Consider the following 23,421-nt stretch of genomic DNA (forward strand, 5'->3'; position numbering starts at 1 on the left):
ATGGATCCTGTGTATGGTGGTTATCATATTACCTCACATATTACTTCACAACTTAACTCATACATTTTGTTTGTGTTATCGCAAGCATTTTGAAACGCATCACAACAGTTGAGAGGAAATTTGCCTAATTACATTGCTGTCAACATTGCATTTACGCAATGTAACATTCATGTTAACATTTTGTTAACATATATGGTTTGACACTTTGTTAACATATGTGTTAATTTTGGGGTAACACTTTTGTTTTGTAAATGCAATGTTGACAAAAATGTAATTAGCCAAATCTCCTCTCCAGCTTTTGTGATGCGTTTGAAAATGCATGCGTTTACGCAAAAAAAACGTAATGTGTGAACACAGCCTAAGCTGTATTATATTCATTGCCTATAGTAACCTATGAAAGCTTAGTATGCCTCACTCCCTCTTTCCTCCCCCGTCTGCCCCTGCTACCTGCTCGCATTTACCTACTAGCGTCCAACTTTGGGACTACTTTGGGTATTGTATGACCAGTTTCAGGGACATTATTATTTATGCACTTTATCTGCACAGGTCACTTTGTGAATTCTGTTTACCCATTGTTTATACATGAATTGTTATTGTACGCTGTACCTGTGTGCGGATATTTGATTGACCAACTTGGGACAGGGAGTTTTGGGCATCACTTGCACCTGGTAATTGCATACATCCATTGGATGTATTTTTAAGTGTTTTTAACTTTTGATTGTCCTGTATATATAGTTTTCTCATGAATTAATAAACTTTGTTATAATTGCTATATCCTATATATGCATCCACCTTTGTCTCTGTTGTGGTTACATATAGTTTACTGGGATGCGTGGATGTGATCACATATAACGCTACAGTAGGTAGTGCCCACTCATTTCTTTGTTTCACTATCAAAGCATAGTGCTCATATTAATGACCTGTGGCAGGACAGCAACCAATCACGGTTCAGCTTCCAACTCCCACAGCATCAGCAGACATTGGCTACTGTATATCATGGGTAATAAGTTGATTTTGGAAAGGGCTGGATGAAAATTGTGGAACAAAACGTGGTCTAAGACTTTCCCTGGGTCACAGCCAACAACTGTGCAAAATTTGGTGATTGGAAATCGAATGGTGCAGATTCCTTTAGTGGACATACATACATAAATACACACACACACAAACACATACACTCAGCTTTATATATTAGATTGTTGTACCACATTCCTATGGTGCTCTGTATAAACTAATAGTGGGTGCTGCTAAATATGATATAAAGAGCAAGTGCTGCTTTGCTATATATGAATTAATAAGGCATGGGGACAGATGTGCTACATATAAACTACTAGCTGTAGATCCCGGCATTGCCTGGGATAGTAAATAACTGCACTTAGCTATAACAAAATAGAATTGGTTAACAAAAAATAATATACATCTATCTATGCATCTATCTCTCCCTGTCTCTCAGTGACTCTCCCTGTCTGTCTCTCACTCACACTCACTGGCTGTCTCTCTGTCATGCACTCTCCCCATCTGTCTTACACTCACTGGCTGTCTCTCTGTCATGGACTCTCCCTGTCTGTCTCTCTGTTTCTTAGTTACTCTCCCAGTCTGTCTCTCACTCATTGGCTGTCTCTCTGTCACTCATGCACTCTCCCTGTCAGTGTCTCTCAGTTACTCTCCCAGACTGTCTCTCACTCACACTCACTGGCTGTCTCTCTGTCACTCACTCTCCCTGTCTGTCTCTCTGTCACTCTTTCTCCCTGCCTGTCTCTCTGTTACTCACTCTCCCCAACTGTCTCTCACTCACACTCATTAGCTGTCTCTCTGTCGCTCACTCACACTCACTGGCTGTCTCTCTGTCAGTCACTCACTCTCCCTGCATGTCTCACTCTCCTTGCCTGTCTCTCTGTCACTCACTTTCCCCACCTTTCTCTCTGTCACTCACTCTACCTCACACATAAGCTGTATACACATTGGAGCAGATTTACTTACACGTTCCTGTCACGATCAAGCAGCGTGTTCTCTGTGGAGGACTCGGGTCTTCCAGCGATTCACTAAGGTAGTGCGTCCGATGTACACCAGGTGTCGCTGATACACTGAAGTCCGTTGGAGTTCACTGGAGTTCACAATCCATTGCTGGGTGCAGATAAGTGCATGTCAAGCGACACTTTTTTAAAAATGCGACAGTTTTGCGAATGCGAATCCAACGGGTTTTCTGACGGCCATTTTCCCCCCGATTTCCGTCACATGCATGCCGGCACCGATGTGCCACAATCCGATCGTGTGCGCCCAAAACCTGGGGCAATGCAGGGAAAATCGGCGCAAAACGGTAATATTCGGGTAACCCGACGGAAAAACGTGATTCAGGCCCTTAGTAAATGACCCCCATTGACTATAGTAACCAAACAGAGCTCATATTAATAACCTGTGGAAAAATAGAAGCTGAGCTGTGATTGGTTGCTTATTGCCACAGCACACAATGGATCCTGTATATGGTGGTTATCATATTACCTCACATATTACTTCATAACTTAACTCATACATTTTGTTTGTGTCATCGCATGCGTTTTGAAACACATCACAACAGTTAAGAAGAAATTTGCTTAATTACATTGCTGTCAACATTGCATTTACGCAATGTAACATTCATGCTAACATTTTGTTAACACGTTTACATGTTTTGACACTTTGTTAACATATGTGTTAACATTAGGCTAACTCTTTTGTTTTGTAAATACAATGTTGACAAAAATGTAATTAGGCAAATTTCCTCTCCAGCTTTTGTGATGCGTTTGAAAATACATGCGTTTACGCAAACAAGACGCAATGTGTGAACATTTCGTCGGGTTTCCCAAATATTTCTGTTTTGTGCCGAATTGCCCCGGAATTTTGGCGCACGTGATCGTATTTTGGCACATCGGCGCTGGCTTGCACGCAACAGAAATCGGGGGCTGGGCCGCCGGACAACCTGGCGGATTCGGACAAGCCGCGGAATTTAAAAAAGGATTTGTATCGCAAGATCAAGCACTCACACCAGGAAGCAGCAACACATGCAGGAACTCGGACGCACGATGTTAGTGATTTACGCTGGACATGAATCCTCGTAGGACAACGCACCACAATATCGCGAGGGGACCGGGTAAGTAAATCTGCCCCAGTGTGTCCGCTAATTGTGTGTGTCTATGTAAACATATCATTGGTTTACCCGGGTATACCAATAGTTTTTAGTATACGCATATATCTCAGAACCGTATTTTTGTGTAATACACACTACAATTTTATTACAGAGTATAGTGTGGTAGCAGTGATGTATGTGTCTGAGTCACTGTATTTACAGCAGTATGTGTATTAGCTATAGTTGTCCTCCAGCACAAGGGAGAATTAGCCAAAGATATTGTAAGAGACTATACATCTCCAAATAATAGTGATTATTGAAGGGGTGTATAACTACTCTTTTCCTATGACATCATCAATCTGATGATCAGAACTGCTTAGGAAATATTCACTCTAGCAGTACACTACCAGGGCTAACCCTGTGGTATCATGTTTCAGGATAGCCTACACTCACCGGCCACTTTATTAGGTACACCTGTCCAACTGCTCATTAACACTTAATTTCTAATCAGCCAATCACATGGCGGCAACTCAGTGCATTTAGGCATGTAGACATGGTCAAGACAATCTCCTGCAGTTCAAACCGAGCATCAGTATGGGGAAGAAAGGTGATTTGAGTGCCTTTGAACGTGGCATGGTTGTTGGTGCCAGAAGGGCTGGTCTGAGTATTTCAGAAACTGCTGATCTACTGGGATTTTCACACACAACCATCTCTAGGGTTTACAGAGAATGGTCCGAAAAAGAAAAAACATCCAGTGAGCGGCAGTTCTGTGGGCGGAAATGCCTTGTTGATGCCAGAGGTCAGAGGACAATGGGCAGACTGGTTCGAGCTGATAGAAAGGCAACAGTGACTCAAATCGCCACCCGTTACAACCAAGGTAGGCAAAAGAGCATCTCGGAACGCACAGTACGTCAAACTTTGAGGCAGATGGGCTACAGCAGTAGAAGACCACACTGGGTGCCACTCCTTTCAGCTAAGAACAGGAAACTGAGGCTACAATTTGCACAAGCTCATCGAAATTGGACAGTAGAAGATTGGAAAAACGTTGCCTGGTCTGATGAGTCTCGATTTCTGCTGCGACATTCGGATGGTAGGGTCAGAATTTGGCGTCAACAACATGAAAGCATGGATCCATCCTGCCTTGTATCAACGGTTCAGGCTGGTGGTGGTGGTGTCATGGTGTGGGGAATATTTTCTTGGCACTCTTTGGGCCCCTTGGTACCAATTGAGCATCGTTGCAATGCCACAGCCTACCTGAGTATTGTTGCTGACCATGTCCATCCCATTATGACCACAATGTACCCAACATCTGATGGCTACTTTCAGCAGGATAATGCGCCATTTCATAAAGCTGGAATCATCTCAGACTGGTTTCTTGAACATGACAATGAGTTCACTGTACTCAAATGGCCTCCACAGTCACCAGATCTCAATCCAATAGAGCATCTTTGGGATGTGGTGGAACGGGAGATTCGCATCATGGATGTGCAGCCGACAAATCTGCGGCAACTGTGTGATGCCATCATGTCAATATGGACCAAAATCTCTGAGGAATGCTTCCAGCACCTTGTTGAATCTATGCCACGAAGAATTGAGGCAGTTCTGAAGGCAAAAGGGGGTCCAACCCGTTACTAGCATGGTGTACCTAATAAAGTGGCCGGTGAGTGTATATATCATGCACTGGCTATGTTGTTGACCTTAGCTGACAACTTTAGATAGGTGGCGTAGATGTCACAACATGGAAAGTCTAACAAATTCCTATTATCTACCAGTATTCTAGCTCAAAAAACACACTATACGCTACTAACACTTGACTGAACTCTCTGAAGATGCTAATTACTAAAGTTCACACACAACAATTGAGCCATCTCTGCCAATTAAAATTCAACACTGAAGCCCCCGACATGTTTCCCCGAGATTTTGGCTTCATCAGCTTGCGTGCGGCGTCCAAAGCGTACTATATATAGTGTGTGTGAGTGTCATGTACACAGTAGATACGCCCAATCAGAGTCCAACTAGCAGTTACTGTTATTGGCCTATCCCTTTGCCCTTTATCATATGATGCGGTCATGTGTATGCCGCGTCACACAAGATCATGTGTGTAAACTAATCCACATCGGCGCCCAAGTCGGGCATCCACAGCGCCTGACAGGATCTGGATCATATGATATGATCATGTGGGCGGGACGTCACCGGGGGTCAAATGACCTATTACATGGCTAATGCATCCCACACAAGCAAAGGGTAACGGGCATATTCAGTCCATTATGGCGTATGTGTTGGGCCATTGTTGATGTGGGCAAATAGCCAGCAACGCATAGACATTAATGGGATTTATCTCCAGTCGGCAGTGTATCTTAGGCGCATGCGCATGCCTAACATTTACTCCATCATAGGATATTTATCAATTCACAGTATACAAATATAGAACACCGGAAGAGAGGGGTAAGCATACTGATGGTACAAATATATATTAGTGAAATTTGTCCCTGAAAACAATAATTAAGTGGATGAATATCCAAAATTTTCAGTTGGCTATTTGAAAAGAAAAAAGCATGCAAGAATTAAATCTATAAAATGAATAAATTCTTCACAAAATTGCTGAGTAGTCATCTTATTTCATAATGTTCGTTAGTGGTCACATCTGAAATATATTAGTGCCTATCCTGGACACCAGATTAAATTGAGGTTTACATAGAAAGACAATTAAAGTACCCAAGCTAGGAAGTATTAATAGAAATGGAGTGAAAGTGAACCCCCCCCCCAAAAAAAAAATTTCAAAGTTGTGGGATCACCTCCATGGGGACTCCAGATGTGTTGTGAAATAGATGTATCCGTTTTCGTATTAATAGAGCTGAGTTGGCCCAAAATTCTTCCCCATAGCTCCGGAATGGTTTTCCCTACATATAGTTTGGGAAAAGAGCACAATACCACGTAAATTACATTCATGCTGTTACAGTTATAGAAATCTTTAATCACAAAAAAGTCTTGATTGAGGGGATTGTGGAAATTCTTCAATCGGTCAATACTGGTCAATTCCTGGTCAATACAAATTCTAGTAGATTAATCATGAAATCATTGTGTGCTCTATATTGTACCCCCTTAGTACCAATGATGTGTTGTACTGCATTGAAACCTAGATGGTGAGCACTGTTGCTACTCTACATCAAGAATTGTTATTTTTGTCTGCTTCGTGACCTCCATATCTGTTAATTTAGATATTGCATCCTTGGTGTCTCTAAATTATGAAGGTAAGGTCTGTACAAATGGTTGCAGAAGACAACCTAAATAGGCACTGCTCGGTTGCATCAGATTGTTACAACTAGACCCTATTGGTCTACCGGATATGGGATGCTTTTGTTTGTGTACCTTCGGCAATGCGTAGGAGGTCGCAATGGTTGGATTGTTGCAAAACTGAAACTTCAGTTTGTCTTCACTTATTAGGTTGTGAAGAAAAGCCTTATCTAAAATCTCTTCCAATTTAGATACATATTTGCTTGTGGGGTTACTGGGCAGGAACTCATAAGTCCTTGTGTCCCTCAACAATGTTGCCCCCCTTGTCTGAGGGTTTTACAATCAACTCATTGTTATTCTGTAACTACCTACTCCTCTATTCCATTGTCACTTAGAGGAGGAGAATACTCATTGGCTGAGTAGGGGATTGTGGGTGAAGGCTCAGTAGTAGGAATACAGGAGGACCACTTGTCCAGCATAGTGACTGAGAGTGCATGGAAGAAAAGCGAATGTCCTGCACTAATGCAGACACAGAAGAGATCTATAGATAGTTCTAATAGCCCAGCAGTTCAGCACCAGTGGAAAGGAAGTCATGCTGTAGAAGCTTCACCCCTGCAGAGCAGCCTGATTCACATAAGGACATATGGTCTACCACACAGATGATTCCTGCCTGCCACTCCACTGTTGACTGTTTATGTTTTTTTTTCCTGTTTGCAGGTGTTGCTTTTTGCTCACCCCTTTATACTCCCCTTACAATATATCAGGCAAGTTATTTAATATTTACCTCTTGTGAACAGGAACAGTGCTTAGGCAAGGTTTTACCGAGTCAACCCTTCCCAGCAAGATTCGGTGGGATGTATTTCATCATGAATTTAAAGTTACCATACACCCTTCTTGTATAGCAGAAAGCAACTAGTGGTGTGAAGTTGTATTAGTTATGTACAGCTGTAAATTTAACAGCCATTATTAGTGCTGTTGTAGAGTAGCAGTGGTGTAACTAGGAGAGGCAGAGCCCCATAGCAGGCTTCTGCATAGGATCCCCTTCCCATTTAAAATTATTCATATTTGCATACTCACACATGTAAATTACAATCACACATTTATACACTAATGCGCAAACATAGAGCAGATACACAGACAAGCAGTGCCATATACAAATATACAATATATATATATATACTCACATTCAGTATATACAGAGACCATACACCGCATACACATACATCATATACACATCACAGATAGAGCATATATACATCACATACAGTGGCCAACATTTAAAAAAAAACAGGGCCAACTGTGCTATGTCTGTGAAGTGTGCAGGATGTGTCTGATTCCTGAATTGCGGTGCACATTCTTCATGAATCTAGTGCCCCCTTGCACTGCTCTGGAAGTGGACAGCATTTTTTGGTGGGGGAACTTTCTTCATGCTGCAGAATTGTGGCACAGACACAATTGTTGCACACTCTGGAAAGAATTGTGGCACTAACACCCCTTTTGGTGTACATTTTTTCTGTCTTTTCGGACACAATGCAGCTGTGACACATAACTGGCGCAGGCACTTTGTAAATACATATGGTGGAATATCTCGCAAAAAAACACATTGAATCGAAAAACCAAAAATATATGTGTTAAATATTTTTTAAAAATCTATCCAATGATACAAAACTCGCCACCCTACACCCAGCCCCTAAGGGTGGGGGCAGGGAGCAACTTTAAAATCTAACATGGGAGACCCCATTTTTTTTTTTTTTGTAGAATAGGATTCCCCAGGAAAAATTCAATCTACAATGCAAGCCATCTTCATTGACAGATATCAAAATGGGTAAAAAAAATCTAAATGGGTAAAAAAATTGTTCAAAAATGGAGATATCTTGAGAAATACAAATCAACCTGCGGTGAGGTGGGGAATCTCTAATTTTTTATGTAGTAACTACACTCAGAGTAACTCAGGAACAACAAAGTGGACTTAGCAGTTTTCTGTTTTCTTCGTGTTACTGGTTTAATGTTAGTCCCCTTTCCTCCAACACATGGCAGAGCTTGATTAACTTAAGCCTCCTCCCCTCTGAAGATGCAAATACGTTTTCCAGGATGGGACGAGGAAAACAATGCCTCTTTTGCTACCTCGAAAGGCAGCCCACTTTACCATCAAGCATGACTTCCAGGAAGCCTAATGACATGATGTGGGATTAAAGTCAAACCAGTATATATATTACAGAAGGAACACATTCACAAATGTAAGAGGCGTGGTTTTCCTAGTCCCATTATGGAAAACATATTCACATATTTCCCAGAATCCCCTAGTGGATCATCATAGGCTATAAGTCTACAAATGCCTGCAAGGCGGCCTTAATTGGCAAATTCTCCGCAAGGAGAACTCTTACTTGTTACCCCACTAAAGATACAAATATCTAAAGCTCTACAATAAGTGCTTACATTTGGTAACATTGGATAGCTTTTAGAAAATATTGCATGCTTATATTTTCTGATTTTGGATCTGATGTGTATTTATCAAATATCTCGCTTTTCAAATTTAGTTTTTTGGTACTAATTGAAAAACACCTAGAACAAATCAATGCAATTTTCCTAAAAAATCCAAAAAATTGGGGTTCCTATTTATGATTTTCAAGTTGCCCCCAGACTCACCTTGGGGTGGGGGTAGTGGGCCAAGTTTAGTATTTAAAAAATATTTCACACTTATATTTTTAGTTTTTTAATCCAATGTGCATTTTGCGAGATATTCCACTGTCCCAACCTTTTTGTTATACCCTGTATACATACATAATAGGTATTATTAGTTCTATACCCTGTGCCATGAATGAAAAGTTAGAAAAGGTCAGGTACTATGCTGTATACTATGACTGAAATAAAATAATCATACCTCAGGAAATTAGGCTCTGTAAAGTTGTGTACAGATTTTGCAGTCATGATAAGTATTATATGGTCCCTTTTGTCTTTTTCTTAAAAGGTCAGAAAATCATGTCAGTTTCATGGATCTACCTCCTATAATTCTAATTTCCTTTGTTCAGCAATTTGAATATTATTATTTTATTGACACAACACGTGTGCAGTTCCTTCTAATACTCTCACACCAATTTCTCAGTAGACAGTCTGTTCTCTGTTTTGTACCAATACAAGGTCTCTTTCATCTCCCAGTTTTGCTGTGATTACTGGCAAATAGGCTTTGTCATGTTATTGGCAGGCAGCAATTAGTCTAGTTGAGGATTTCGGCAAAGATTCATGTAAATCCTAATTCCTTGTAAAGACAATCCACTCAGCAATAGTTTAAAATGTACATTTCCTCAGGCCTTTTAGAATCTTAATATATTGTAATTGCATGTACCTTACTAGTAAATTGTGATGTCCTCATAAAACCTTAAAAATAATTTTCTTACAGGTTTCATAGGATTTGGAGGTCCAAACGTGACTGGGCCCGAACACTGATTGTGAAAGAATTTCTCCTGCTGTGGTACAAATGTAACAGACAAAGGGTAGACATTATAGGCAAATAGAAAGAAAACCTGGATAAAGTATTAGTTTTGTGGGTGGTGACCACATGTTCTCATCCTTTTTGGCTGTTGTTTTGGTTACCTTTGCATTCTGGCATTGCTCTTGCCCCTAAATGTAGCATGATGTGGTGTCTGTTACCCACATAAGGAGCTCAAGTTGTATAGCTCATCCAAGTGACCACAGAATGGAGCATGACACAGGCCAGCACCATCAATAAATGCCTGCTAAAACGTCTAGGTTCATATATAAGGCGCACCGGATTATAAGGCACACCTGATTATAAGGATGAATGACTGGCAGGTGGCAGACCTGTGCACAGTTCAAGGCAGCTGTTATCTGTAAGTACGGTTCATATATAAGGCGCATTGGACTATAAGGCGCACCTTTGTTGTTCTCAATGCATTCCACTATGCATTTCATTTATTGAGATTTAGGATGTGGTATTTTTGTATCCTCTTGAACACTAAATAGGGCTATGATACAGTGTATGATTTGGTACATGTGGGAGTACAATGTTGTAAGATGTATATATTATTTAGGAGCACAGTGTGGGCCATAATTTTTATACAGGTGTTACTGATTATGCTGTAAGTGATTGATATGTGGAGATGTGTAGCATGGAGCTGAAGACATCTTGAAAGTAAATTATGCAATAAGTCACAGAAGGGAGAACCTTCCTGTAACCAGGACAAAAAACAAAAAGGGCCAGGCCGACATAAAAAGATGATTAACTTAAACAGTAAGTGATGTCATTGTCTTGTATGCAATACATCTTTTTCTCTACATATTTATGTGTGGTATATTTACTTGTGGTACATAGATATGTGCTCAGTATATTCATTTTTGGCATATTTTTATTAATTGCAGGTATATTGACATTATTTTACAGACATGTTTGTTACAGATGTATTTGAATGTTTCCTATAAATTGTGTATGTAAATGTATCTGTAGCATATACCGTATTTTTTGGACTATAAGGCTATATTCACACGAACGTATGGGGGACGTATATACGGCCGACGTATATACGGCCGATATACGTCCCCCATACACTTCTATGGGCGCACGGCACCCTACGGGAGCGGTACGGTGCCGCACACGTGCGGCACCGTACCGTTCCGTACCCGGGAAAAAGATAGGACCTGTCCTATCTTTTCCCGTAATACGGGGCCGTACGCCATAGGTTGCTATGGAGAGGGGCGGGGGTGAGCTGCGCTCACCTCCTCCTTCTCTCCCCGTACACTGCCGTTGCCCGCTACGGTACGGTACGGGCTGGCAACGGCAGTGTGAATATAGCCTAAGACGTACTTTTTAACAAGAAAAAAGCTTGCTAAAAAGTCCCTGCGTCTTATAGACCAGAGGTCAGGAGTATCCAGCACTGCCAGACCCTCCTGACCGCTGTAAGGGAGATCGGGTGATGCCCTGAAATAGAGCTGCACCCGATCTCCCAGAGAGGAGAGCCTCCGCACTGCTCTCACCTCTCCTGGGTGTCCTACAGGTACAGGACCTGCGGTGATGTCAGAATCATGTGACTGATCACATGCTTCTTACATCACCACAGGTCTGATACTGCCATGCTGCGCTGGGACACGGTATGAAGAAGGGGAATGGGGGAAGTGTGTGTGTGTGGTTCTGTGTGTATAGCTGAGCTGTGTGTGTGTAGCTGAGCTGTGTGTGTGGTTCTGTGTGTGTAGCTGAGCTCTGTGTGTGTGGTTCTGTGTGTGTAGCTGAACTCTGTGTGTAGCTGAGCTGTGTGTGTGGTTCTGTGTGTGTAGCTGAGCTGTGTGTGTGGTTCTGTGTGTGTAGCTGAGCTGTGTGTGTGGTTCTGTGTGTGTAGCTGAGCTGTGTGTGTGGTTCTGTGTGTGTAGCTGAGCTGTGTGCGTGGTTCTGTGTGTGTAGCTGAGCTGTGTGTGTGGTTCTGTGTGTATAGCTGAGCTGTGTGTGTGGTTCTGTGTGTGTAGCTGAGCTGTGTGTGTGGTTCTGTGGGTGTAGCTGTGCTGTGTGTGTGGTTCTGTGTGTGTAGCTGTGCTGTGTGTGTGGTTCTGTGTGTGTAGCTGAGCTGTGTGTGTGTGTGGTTCTGTGTGTATAGCTGAGCTCTGTGTGTGTGGTTCTGTGTGTGTAGCTGAGCTGTGTGTGAAAATGTATGTCTGTGTATGCTGTGCTTTAGTGCGACCAATAGGTATATTTTAATTGGTGTCAAATATATTTTTCCTTTTTTTGGAAGCCTAAATCTGGGGTGCGTCCTATAGTAAGAAGCGTCTTATAGTCCGAAAAATATGGTATATGATCTAAGTGTGTATATGTAGGTGCAGCATATAAATGGTGTATGTGTGTGTTTTGCATTGGGACCCTTTGGAGTCTTGTTAGGCCACTGCCTATTAGCTTATATAAATGACACAAAGGTCGTTGTCCAAACAGCTCTCACAATAGGTGGAGGAATCAACAATTGAGCTTCCAACACCGGCTGTGGATAAGTGTTGAATAATTTACATAGTGCTTATTTTTGCTATATACTTATATCCCCATGGTCAAATCCAGTAGACTATCATGTATATATCTGTACATTTCTCAAATACTTATTTAAAATCCACTGCCAATAATTCTTCATCTGTTGGAAATAATATGCTAAAGACATATGGACAAAAAGAAACCAAAAAAGAGGTGTTTATGCTAACAAAAAGTCTTCTATCCAACACTGTATCCCAGGGTGGTAAGAGAAAACAGGTGGCATATTCTAAATTATGTTTATAAAGAAAGAAAAGTATGTTTGCCTAAACCTGCCATGGGAAAAAGACCAATGGCATTGCTGAACACAATGTTCTGCCACAAGATTAACTGAATTTAGTATCTGAATATAGGCGTTTTCTTGCGTTGTTGTTGGTCTACAGCTGCACAAGTAAAGCTTTTTTGTATTTTGCTACTTAGGTATGTAGGGAGCCTGGGTCAGATCTTATGTGGTGTGGTTAAAGTAATTAAAACCTGAACTAAAAACTTGGACGTGTGCAGTGGTGAAAACTCATTTCCCTTGTATAGCATATGTGGTCAAGTGCCTTTGGAGTAATGCATGCTGCGTTTGTCAGCAGACAGAGCCAATTCCGATATGCCAGTAAAACATTATTGGATAGACTACAGAGAATCCTCAGCTTTTCTGATAGCCAGCTGTGCTGACAACAGAATCCTAAAAATGTTATTTCATTTGCCTCTCCTTAAGTATGAAAATGGTATGGCTCTGCCAGTTTTTTTACGTTTCATTGTAGTTATCCATGCTGATATTTAATATTTGTCATTCTGTCAGATGGTGGAAAAAAAGACAATTTTATTCAACTACTAATGTCTGTATTTTTTATACAGTCTGGTCTAGAATTTTATTTTAAAATACTCTATTGAAGGACATCTACCACCAGGATAAAGGATTGCAAATCAAGTACACTTAAATGCAGGTCTTAGCCCCCTCTGTCAGGTTCTGCTCTTGTGTTAGCTTCTTACAACCTTATTTTTATGAAAAATAGGTTTTACAAATTATGCAAATGAAACTGCATAATTTGCATAATTTTTAAAACCTTTTATTCTTTAAAACATGGGCACAAGAAACTAAAAGAAGAGCAACACTGACCGAGTGGGCACATATCAGCATGTAAGTGTGCTTGGTTTACAATCCTTTATCGTGGTGATAGATTTCTTTTAAGAAATTTTAAGAGATTTTTTTCTTCTATATTAGGCTTGGGGCCACAGTGGGAGTACTATTGTCAGGGATCTGGTCACTGCTGCAATACTCCCCATATAAAAGCAATAGTAATAGTAAGAGGAAGAAACTGAACATTTTAGCATAATTAATTAGGGAGGCATTATATATAATATGTTTTATAAGACATTATGAAATACTATATTACTATATTATATTACTATATTATAGATATTATAAATATATATATATAATATAGACCTGTATTTAAAGGGTATAGTTTATATGTTTTGAGACATATATATATACTACCGGTAAAAATTTGGGGTCACTTCGAAATGTCCTTATTTTTTAAAGAAACGCACATTTTCTTTCAATGAAGCTAACACTTAATGAATCATAAATACACTCTATACATTGGTAATGTGGAAAATGACTATTCTAGCTGCAAACAGCTAGTTTTCAATGCAATATCTACATAGGTGAATATAGGTGAATATAGGCCCATTTCCAACAACCAACACTCCAGTGGTTTAATGGTACATTGTGTTTACTAACTTTGTAAAAAGTCTAATGGATGTTTAGAAACCCTTGTTCAAGTATGCTAGCAGAGCTGAAAACAATTTGGCTGATTAGAGAATCTATAAAACTGACCACCTTTGAGCTTGTTGAGATTTTGGAGCATCACATTTGTTTGTTCTCTGAAACTCTCACTATGGCCAGAAAAAAAAAATCATTTGAAACTCGACAGTCTACTCTTGTTATTGAAAATTAAGGCCATTCCATCCAACAAACTGGCAGGAAACTGAATATTTCCTACAACGGTGTGTACTACACTTCAGAGGAGAGCCCAAACAGGCTGGCTAATAAAAGGAAAAGATTAATATGGGCAAATGAACATTAGACAGAGACAGAATGGAAACCGGGTAATTAGACTTACCGGTAATTAGGTTTCCATTAGTCCACCACGACGGCCCACCTGGAGGATGCCCCTTGACCTCTATAAGGTTAGGACGAAGAGAGGTTAAAAGGCCCCTCCCGCAGCCTCCCTCCAGTGTCTACCAAATAACTACACTGGAATGGATGCAACAAGATTTTATTAATGTTAATATCACACATTAGAAAAAAGAAAACCTTTTTACAAGCAAACGGGAGGGAATGGTCTAATGGAAACCTAATTACTGGTAAGTCTAATTATGCGTTTCCACTTCGTCTCCACCTGGAGATGTAACAAATGAGATGATAATTTTAGGGCGCGATGACAGCTTATAAAAACTTTTCGTCCAAAAGATTGGTCATCTGATCTTTGCAAGTCCAAACGGTAATATCTTGCGAATGTAGAAGAAGAAGACCAGGTAGTCTCCCTGTTTTTCGGCCCAAGATGCTGCCATAGTACGTGTTGAATGGTCTATGTTCTACTTCATAAGCATGTTGAGATGGCAAGTTTCAACCACCTTGCTATAGAAGCCTTGGATGCTTTTTTGCCTTTGTTGGATCCCTGAAATTTAACAGATTTGAGTCCTTCCTCCATGTTTCTGTTACTTTGATGTAGTGTATAATAGTTCTTCTTACATCTAGGTTGTGCCATTCAGATTCTTTGCAGTTTCTTGCATTCTGGCTAAATGATGGAAGGATTGATGCCTGTGAAAATTAGACATTACTTTATGAAAGAAATTTGGATCGAGAGAATCCATCCATCAATCCGAGGATTGATGATCCTATCTTCCAGTATTCTAAGATAGGGTTCATTAATAGTAAAAGCTTGCAATTCTCCAAGTCTTTTGGCAGTAGTTATAGCCACAAGAAACAGAGCCTTAAGTGTTAGGAGTTTGATATTGTCATCTGTTAAAGGCTCAAAAGGGTCCTTATAAGGACATTAAGAACAAATGACAGATTCCAAGATGGGACTACTGTCCGAGTTTGAGGTCCAAGTCAGGAAGAGGCTTTATAAAGCGTTTGACCCACCTGTGATCTTCAATGGGTGTGTCGAAGAAGCAACCCAAGGCTGATACTTGAACTTTTAGAGTACTTGTCCTTAGGGCCAAGTCTAGACCAGATTGTAGAAATTCCAGGATCTGTAAAATATTTGGTTTATTCTGATTAGGTGGTTTATCTCTACAGAATGATACAAACTTTTTCCATATTTTTAGGTAAATTGCAGAGGTAACAGGTTTTTTACTTGCCTTTAATGTCTGAATTACCTTTTGAGATAGTCCCTTGGATTCTAGGAATGACCATTCAGGACCCATGCCATCAATCTGAGAATGGCGGGCTGTGGATGCAGAACTGGCCCCTGATGGAGTAGATCTTCTATTAGAGGTAGCGCCACTGGGTCCCCTAAGGATAATTTCTTCAGAGATGGGTACCAAGTCTTTTTTGGCCAGTCTGGAACTATTAGGATGATCTTTGTTTTGTCCTGGCAGATCTTTTGCAGAACCTTTGATATTAATGGAATTGGTGGGTAAGCATATGCTAGTTCCATATCCCATTTGTGACTGAAAGCGTTTAGCGTTTGGGAAGCCTCGCTGATTGCTAGCGAAAAGAAATGGTTGCACTTGGTATTTTTCCCGTTGGGAAAAATCAGTAGCGAAAAACATCCTGATTCAAGCACCAATCATGTGTATCCAGTCTGTTTCTCCTTAAGAAATCCGTTGTCTCATTTTATGACCCTTTCAAATGGGTGGCTGTTTAAAGGAAAGAATATTTTCTTCTGCCCAAAATAAATTTTTTTGGGTAAGATTGAGGAGTTTTTCCGATCTTGTTCCCCCTTGTCTTTTGATGTAGGAATCCGTTGTTGTGTTGTCGGACAGTATTCGTAAGTGATGATTGTATAGATGGAAAGGCTGTGATGTTAGTGCTTGCCAAACTGCTTTAAGTTCTCCGAAGAACTTCTTTGGGTCTTCTTCTTTTATTATGGTCCACCACCGAAGGGATGTTTTTACCTGATGTGGAATCTTTATTTTGGAATTCAGATGATGTGGATTTTTGTCCCATGATGAAAGAATCCATTTCTGTAGGGTTCTGGAATGATTCTGGGCCCATGCTACAGACTGAATGCAGGAGGTTAGTTTCCCTAGCAGTTTCATTGCCGATCGGATGGATATTTGATCCTTCTTGATGAACAACCGGATCTGCGGTACCAAATTGTTCCCTTTTCCTGTGGAAGAAAACACATTTGTCTTTGTGAGTCCAACAAAACCCCCAGGAACTTCTTCTGTCTTTCTGGCGCTAAATCCGATTTTTCGAAATTTATCAACCAGCCTAACCTGTTGAGATGATAGATCTAGAGCTATCTAGGTCTGTTGAGATGATAGATCTAGAGCTGCTTGTGATTCTGCCACAATCAAAAGGTCGTCTAAGTAAGAGATTGTGATTATATCTTGTTCCCTTAGGAAGGCTACTACTTCTATAATGATTTTCGAAAAAATTCTGGGTGCAGAAGAGATACCAAAGGGTAAGGCAGAAAATTGGAAATGTATTATTTCTCCCTCTGGAGAGTGAATAGCCATTCTTAGATATTTCTGTGAGGAGTGGTATATAGGAACATGATAGTAAGCATCTTTTAATTTTATTGTGCAAAGGAAGGAATTGAGGTTGATGAGTGGAGTAGCAGAACTCACCAATTCCATTTTGAATTTCTGATAAGCGATAAACCTATTGGGGCATATTTATCAGGACCTCTGCGCCATGCCAGGCCCTGGCACTTGCGCCCACGCCCCTTCAGTGGGGCGTGAAGGGGGGGTGCAGCCATATGTGGGCCCATATGTGAAAAGTCGCTGGCTGCGTTTTTTTTCTATCCCAGGCGCTGCCTCCTGATGTATCCCGCTGCGAATATGCAGCGGTGGGGCTATCATACGCTGCCGCACGAGCCCCATTGAGTTGTTTCAGATTGATGATTAGTCTGTAAGATCCATTGGGTTTTTATACTAAGAAGAGTGGGGAGTAGAACTTCTTTGATGACCTTCATGAGAGATAAGGCCTTTAATTGAGTCCAAATCTGCTGAGAAGAAAAAGATCACAAGAAATTTTTCGGGGGAAAGATGGGAAAATTCGATATGGTATCCATTGGATACACTAGGGTACATTTACTTACCTGGTCCAGTCCGGAACCTGCGGCGTGTTGTCCTAAGGTCGTGCGCCCGATATCCAGCAGGTGTCGCTGCTGCTCCGAGCTCCGCCGGAGTTCACCTTCTTCCTCCTTATGCATGTAAGTGCGTGTTTTAAATTCCATGTTTTTTCCGAATCCGTCGGGTTGTCCGACGCCACCCCCACCGATTTTCTGACGTGTGAAAGGCGGCGCAGATGCGCCACAATCTGATCGCGTGGACAAGGCTCCTTCTTTTGCCACGATCCTAAGACATTCAGCAGAGGAATCTGCTAAGAAACCTCCTGCTAACTTTAGTACCGGTAATGATTCCAGAAGTAGTTCCTTGGATGGGTCCGCTTTAATATGAACTTGTAGTTCATTAAGCAAAAAGAAGAGTGTTCTTGCAACTGAAGTGGCTGCAATGTTAGACTTTAAACTGATCAGTCGTTCTATCCATGAAATCTTTGATTTGAGCTGTATCTTCAAAGGGAAGATCTGTATTTTTTACCACCTTAGACATTTTAACGTCCCAGACTTTGGTTTCATCATTATCAAAGGCTAGTCAGTGACAAAATTCTCTGGTTAACTGGTCTTTTCTCAGGTTCACTCCATTCGTCCTTAACCATCTCCTTCAATGTGTTGTTAATGGGAAACACCCTCCTCTTCCTAGACCTCAATCCTCCAAACAATTCATCCTGAATAGACATTTCTGGAACTACGTCTTCTAATTTCAAGTTGTCACGTACGGCTTTTAGAAGGTTATCCAGATGCTCATTGGAGAAGAAATAGCGAGATGCAATATTCTGATCTAGATTCCTATCCATTTTTCCCTGAACTATAAGGTCTTCATGTGAACCAGAGGGGACCTCTGGATCTTCGTCCAAAGGGGAGTCACATTTCTTAGAGTTGATCTTTCACACATTGAATGGTGCAGTTTCTAAAATTCCATAATTTACGTGGTTTTACTGCTATTTAGGCCTCTCAAAGTCACTTAAAGCTGAGCAGGTGCCTCTAAATAAGGGTTTTCATAAAAATTAGAAAAACTGCACCAACAATTCTGAACCTCCTAACAACCTAAAAAAGAGAGATGATGCATAAAAAGCAGCACGGATATAAAGCAGACATTTGGAAAATGTTAGTTATAAAGTTACATGGGTTCTATGACTATCTGCCTGAAAAGCAGAAAAATGTGAACTTGAAAAATGAAAAAAAAAATTAAATTTTTGCCAAATTTTCATTTTTTTCATAACTAAACACAAAAGATATCATCAAAATGTTTTTATTACTTTGCAGTACAATGTGTGATGAGAAAACAATCTCAAAATCCCCTGGATATGTTAAAGCATTACAAGGTTATAGCCTCCTATAATGACACAGGGCAAATTTTAAAAATCAAGCCTGGTCCTAAGGCCCTAAAATGGCTTAGACCTGAAGGAGTTAACATAAATAATACAATAATATAATATATACTTTATTGGGGAAGCACTGCAAAGTCAGTTTTGGTGTAACGTGTACATCTGAAATATATAGTAGGAGCACAGTGTGTTCAGTAAATAACAGTATGAACAATCTGGAGATTTAATCGGGATGAAATTAACATCTGTGCCTGTTCAGGCTTCAGCGCCTCATCTTTACTCTGTGCATTAAGTTTCGGGTGTGCTGATAAGTGTAATATTGTTTCATCTTATCCTTGCTAGTCTTAACACCGGTTTACTCCTTTCCTAGCAGCCTTGATTGATTTCCACCACACCCTTCTGCGTCCTGTGGACTCTGCTATGGTTTGCAAACCGTTAATCCACTGTGCTAGACAGAATCTCTGTCACTTTTCCAATAATCCAAATCTCATAAAAGGTTTGCTGACTAACCATCTTTTGTTGGTAGTCATACTACAAGCTAGATGACTACTAGTCACTACTGTGACTACTGTATTTAAATTATTTGAGCCTTTCCCGTTTTCTCACTGTTTACCATATATTCTGTACTGCATTCGTCCTCTTGGTATTTCATACCTATACTTCTCTTTGGTGTTTGTATTGTCTTGTCTTTTTCCTTTTTTTCCCTAATGCAAGCTATTGGTACTCAATATGCCAAACTCTAGCAATGGCAATAATTAACAACACAAATACAGGACCTATGTTTTGCTTTTCAAGGATGAATGCTCAAATAGTAACTTTTGTGTTGTGGAAGAACAACAATAAATCATCTTCAAAAATGTTTAACAATAAAGTGTGGCTGCTATTGTCTTTTGAGTAGATACAGTGTGAGACCTCTTTCTATGGGTTTGGTATATTCACTCTTATACTATGGGTTGACCACAATTTTTTCTGTCTATAAAAGTGCTACCATAACTCCATCTGGCTTCATTATCATAATGCTAATTGTCAGGGACTTAAAGGACACCTGTCATCAGGTCTGTGTCACTAGTCCTGTCACCTCTACCTGTTGGAGCAGCTCACAAGGATTACATCACAGCCTTAATCTAGTCATTTCATACATTAATCATTGCAAAATCATATTTTCTTTATTATGTAAATGAGACTGGTCACATGGTCAGAGGCAGTGATGTCACCCCTATTACCCCTCCCCTCCCCCTGCTCATCTCTGTGTGTAATGTATAGTAAAGCATTCCTAGTATCTGTGCTGTATCTGCTGACATGCTACATCCTCCCATACATATGTGAGACACAGACATCACAAGCTACACAGCTACACAAGTACCTGACATGTTCGGCTATAACATGGCTGCCCGGAGCTGTTGTATCTCTCCTATACACACACAGGGGGTGTGACCACCAGCACCAGGAAGCACATCATTATACAGCCTCACATCATTATACAGTCTGTCAGTCAAGCACTGGGGGTGTGGCTGTACCACCCACTCATGAATAAGCTGGACAGCTTGAATATGCTAATGCCTCATTGGATATCTAACAGGTCATTTGCATACAGCTTTTGGACCTCATTGCTTGGGTTTACAGGCATGTAGAGGGACAATGAAGGAATAGAGGCAATGCTTTCTAATGGCAGTTTATGAAAATATATTTAGTTTAGGGGGTTATTTTGCATGACAGGTTCTCTTTAAGATAGATCCATAACACTTTCTTGCTTTTTTTTGACTAAAACATTACATGGTTGACATTAATTTATTTCTAAGTTCTATTTGTCTTGAATTAGTTTCTTCAAACACACCCAAGATCATATCCAGTGAGTCAATGTTATATTCTACAGACATGCCTCCAGGTAAATGATGATGTATCTGGCAATTGGCTTAGAATTTGCCGCCAAAGATTTCTTTCCCAGTTTCATCAGCCAGGGAAGGTTTATATAATATTTAATGTGTGCATATATACATGTATTCACTGTAATTGCTGACTTCTGAGGTATATATGTCTCCATTCCCATTGTTCAGTCATTGATTGCTGTAAACAATATAAATGGAGAATAAGTAAACGAGCAGTTAAAAACAAGGAAGTAATATTTGACTTTGGGATAAAACTAAACACGGTAATAATTTATTGTGTCACAGGCTCCAACAGCCATTTAAATAGATGGCTGTATTGTCCTTTGAAATGAATGTGGCTGTATGCTACCCATATGAAAACAGTATGGTACAGGTAGCATACAGCAATTTTTATAAGAAGCCTAAAGGCTCATTCACATGGTCGCTATGAGGGATGTGCTCTGGTCACATGATTTGCGACCAGATCACGGCCCCAATAGACTTCTTTGGCTCCCTATATTTTGCCAGATTTGCAGCGCGGCCACTTGGCTGTCTATGGACTTGTGGCTAAAGCATTATATGGGAGGGGGCTGTATCTAATATAAATAATGGAGGTGGTTTATATGGGGTACTGTATGTAATTTAAGTGAGTGGGGGCATGATTTACATAAAATTTTGGGGCAGTAAATGTGTATATAGTTAATCATGTGAGAATCTGGATATATGGGTAAAATTTTAATTAAACTTTAGGAGCTGTATATAATTTAATTGAAGGAGAGGAGATTAAAATTTTCGCCTCAGGAAGCAAATACCCTAGAATCGGCCCTGTTTATAGAGCATTTTGTGTACATTTGCAATGCAGAAAGTAGAAGTAAATTGCTGGAATTATCTTATGAAGTCTGCTGGTAGAACTTAAAATTTGCCGTTACTTTCCGAAAAGTTCAACCACAGTGTTTCAATATGTGGTTTCAGGTCATTGAGGAGGAATTCCACAGAGATCATGAAATTCTGTACTGTGTGCTAAAATGCTACATTATCAGAACATTTCAGGCTGGAAGAGTTTGCTATAGTTCCAGGTCTTGGACAGTGGATCATGCAGCTGTTTGCTCTCTTCTTTTTATTACAGCCTGCTGCAGAATGTTTGATTTGACGGAGCCAAAATACCACGCTGCTTAATTAATTACCATGACCTCATTTTAACATGGTTTTGTCAAGGTAGAAAAAAATCAGAGTTAGTTTCACGCACCTATTGCCAAGTGCGAGAAAGTCTCTGATTTCCAGGGGGTAATAGTAGACATAGCAACACAAGCAGCCAAGCTGACAGTTTAATGTCATCTCTCCTGCAGATTGAAAACAGACTATAGCCTTCTATATGCCTCCAAAGAGGCACAGCCCTATATACATATTTCAACAGGCATCATACAAGAGTAGCCTTGAGGTTAGCCCAGCACTGGAATCTTTTGATATTTCATCAAAAAAGGAATGAATCTTAATATGATCTGTTTTTATTTTGTTTCAGCGATCCTTCGGGAGTATCCAGCGAGCTGTTAGTGACACGCCGTTTTCATTGTCTGGCAAGCTGACAGTTGAAGCATAAAATAACTGAATCTACTCAAATATAAAGATAAATCTTCTCAAAAGCTGTAATATTAGTCCCAAACTTGTGTGCATAACTTCAAGGTTTGGCTTTTTCCTGCTGTTTATCTAGATGACAGTTAATAACGCTCCATGCCGTATATTCTGTGCTTTGGTTATAGTGATTTGCAGAGTTTCGGCACAATGATCCAGTCTTTGGGCACAGAATATAGCTTATGGATTGACTTTTGACAAGCTTCATCTTTTAATTCACTGTGGTCTGTTGTAGATGGTCTGTAGAACTACAATTCTTTTTCATATAAAAGAAAGAACAGTTTTAATACCTGTTTTTAATGTACTGATAATTGCTGCAATGTTTTATAAGTCATTGATATGAAAACAACATCTTGAAGCCAGCAGACCACCACTGGCGTTCACTGGCTGGAATAACATTTGCCTTTTGGCTACCCACAACATTTTATTAAAGATTTTAATAAGCAAATGTTATATTGTGTATTTAGCTAGTGCTCTGTGAAACCACACGTTTATTGACATTTGTTCAATTATGAATCCAGTAAAATGTTTATAGATTTATATGATCATGATGTTATACAGTATTTACGTGAATTTTCTCTTGAATCATTACGATGAATTTTCATTGGGTCACATCAAAAAATCTTTACAATTTCTCAAGCACTGTTCAAAAGAAAGGCAAGTTACATAAAAAGGACAGCTTCTTAATGCCCCATTAAAGTAGGGCCTAAAGGCTTATAACCTTAAGGCATCATTCATACGGCCGTTGAGGAATGTATATATGGCATATACGCCAGATATATGTCCCCTATAGGTCGGCAATAGGTGTGCGGCGCTGTATGGAGCAGGACAGTGCCACACGTGTGGCACTGTACCATTCCGTAGCTGTGAAAAGATAGGACATGCCCTACCTTTTTTCGGCATACGGCGCTGTACGACATGTTTTTCTATGGAGAGGGGCAGGGGTGAGCACCTTCCT

At 40.3% G+C, this 23,421-nt stretch overlaps 1 long non-coding RNA gene across 1 annotated transcript; it reads left to right on the top strand.

Moving 5' to 3' along the window:
• The first annotated feature begins 22,183 nt into the window (after positions 1 to 22,183).
• LOC140085173 (uncharacterized) lies at positions 22,184 to 22,750 on the top strand. Its single transcript, XR_011849957.1, has 2 exons — positions 22,184 to 22,272; positions 22,354 to 22,750. It is a non-coding gene; the product is annotated as an uncharacterized lncRNA (long non-coding RNA).
• The last annotated feature ends 671 nt before the right edge of the window (positions 22,751 to 23,421 follow it).

This window comes from Engystomops pustulosus, chromosome 1 (assembly GCF_040894005.1).
Source record: "Engystomops pustulosus chromosome 1, aEngPut4.maternal, whole genome shotgun sequence".
Lineage (NCBI taxonomy): Eukaryota > Metazoa > Chordata > Amphibia > Anura > Leptodactylidae > Engystomops > Engystomops pustulosus.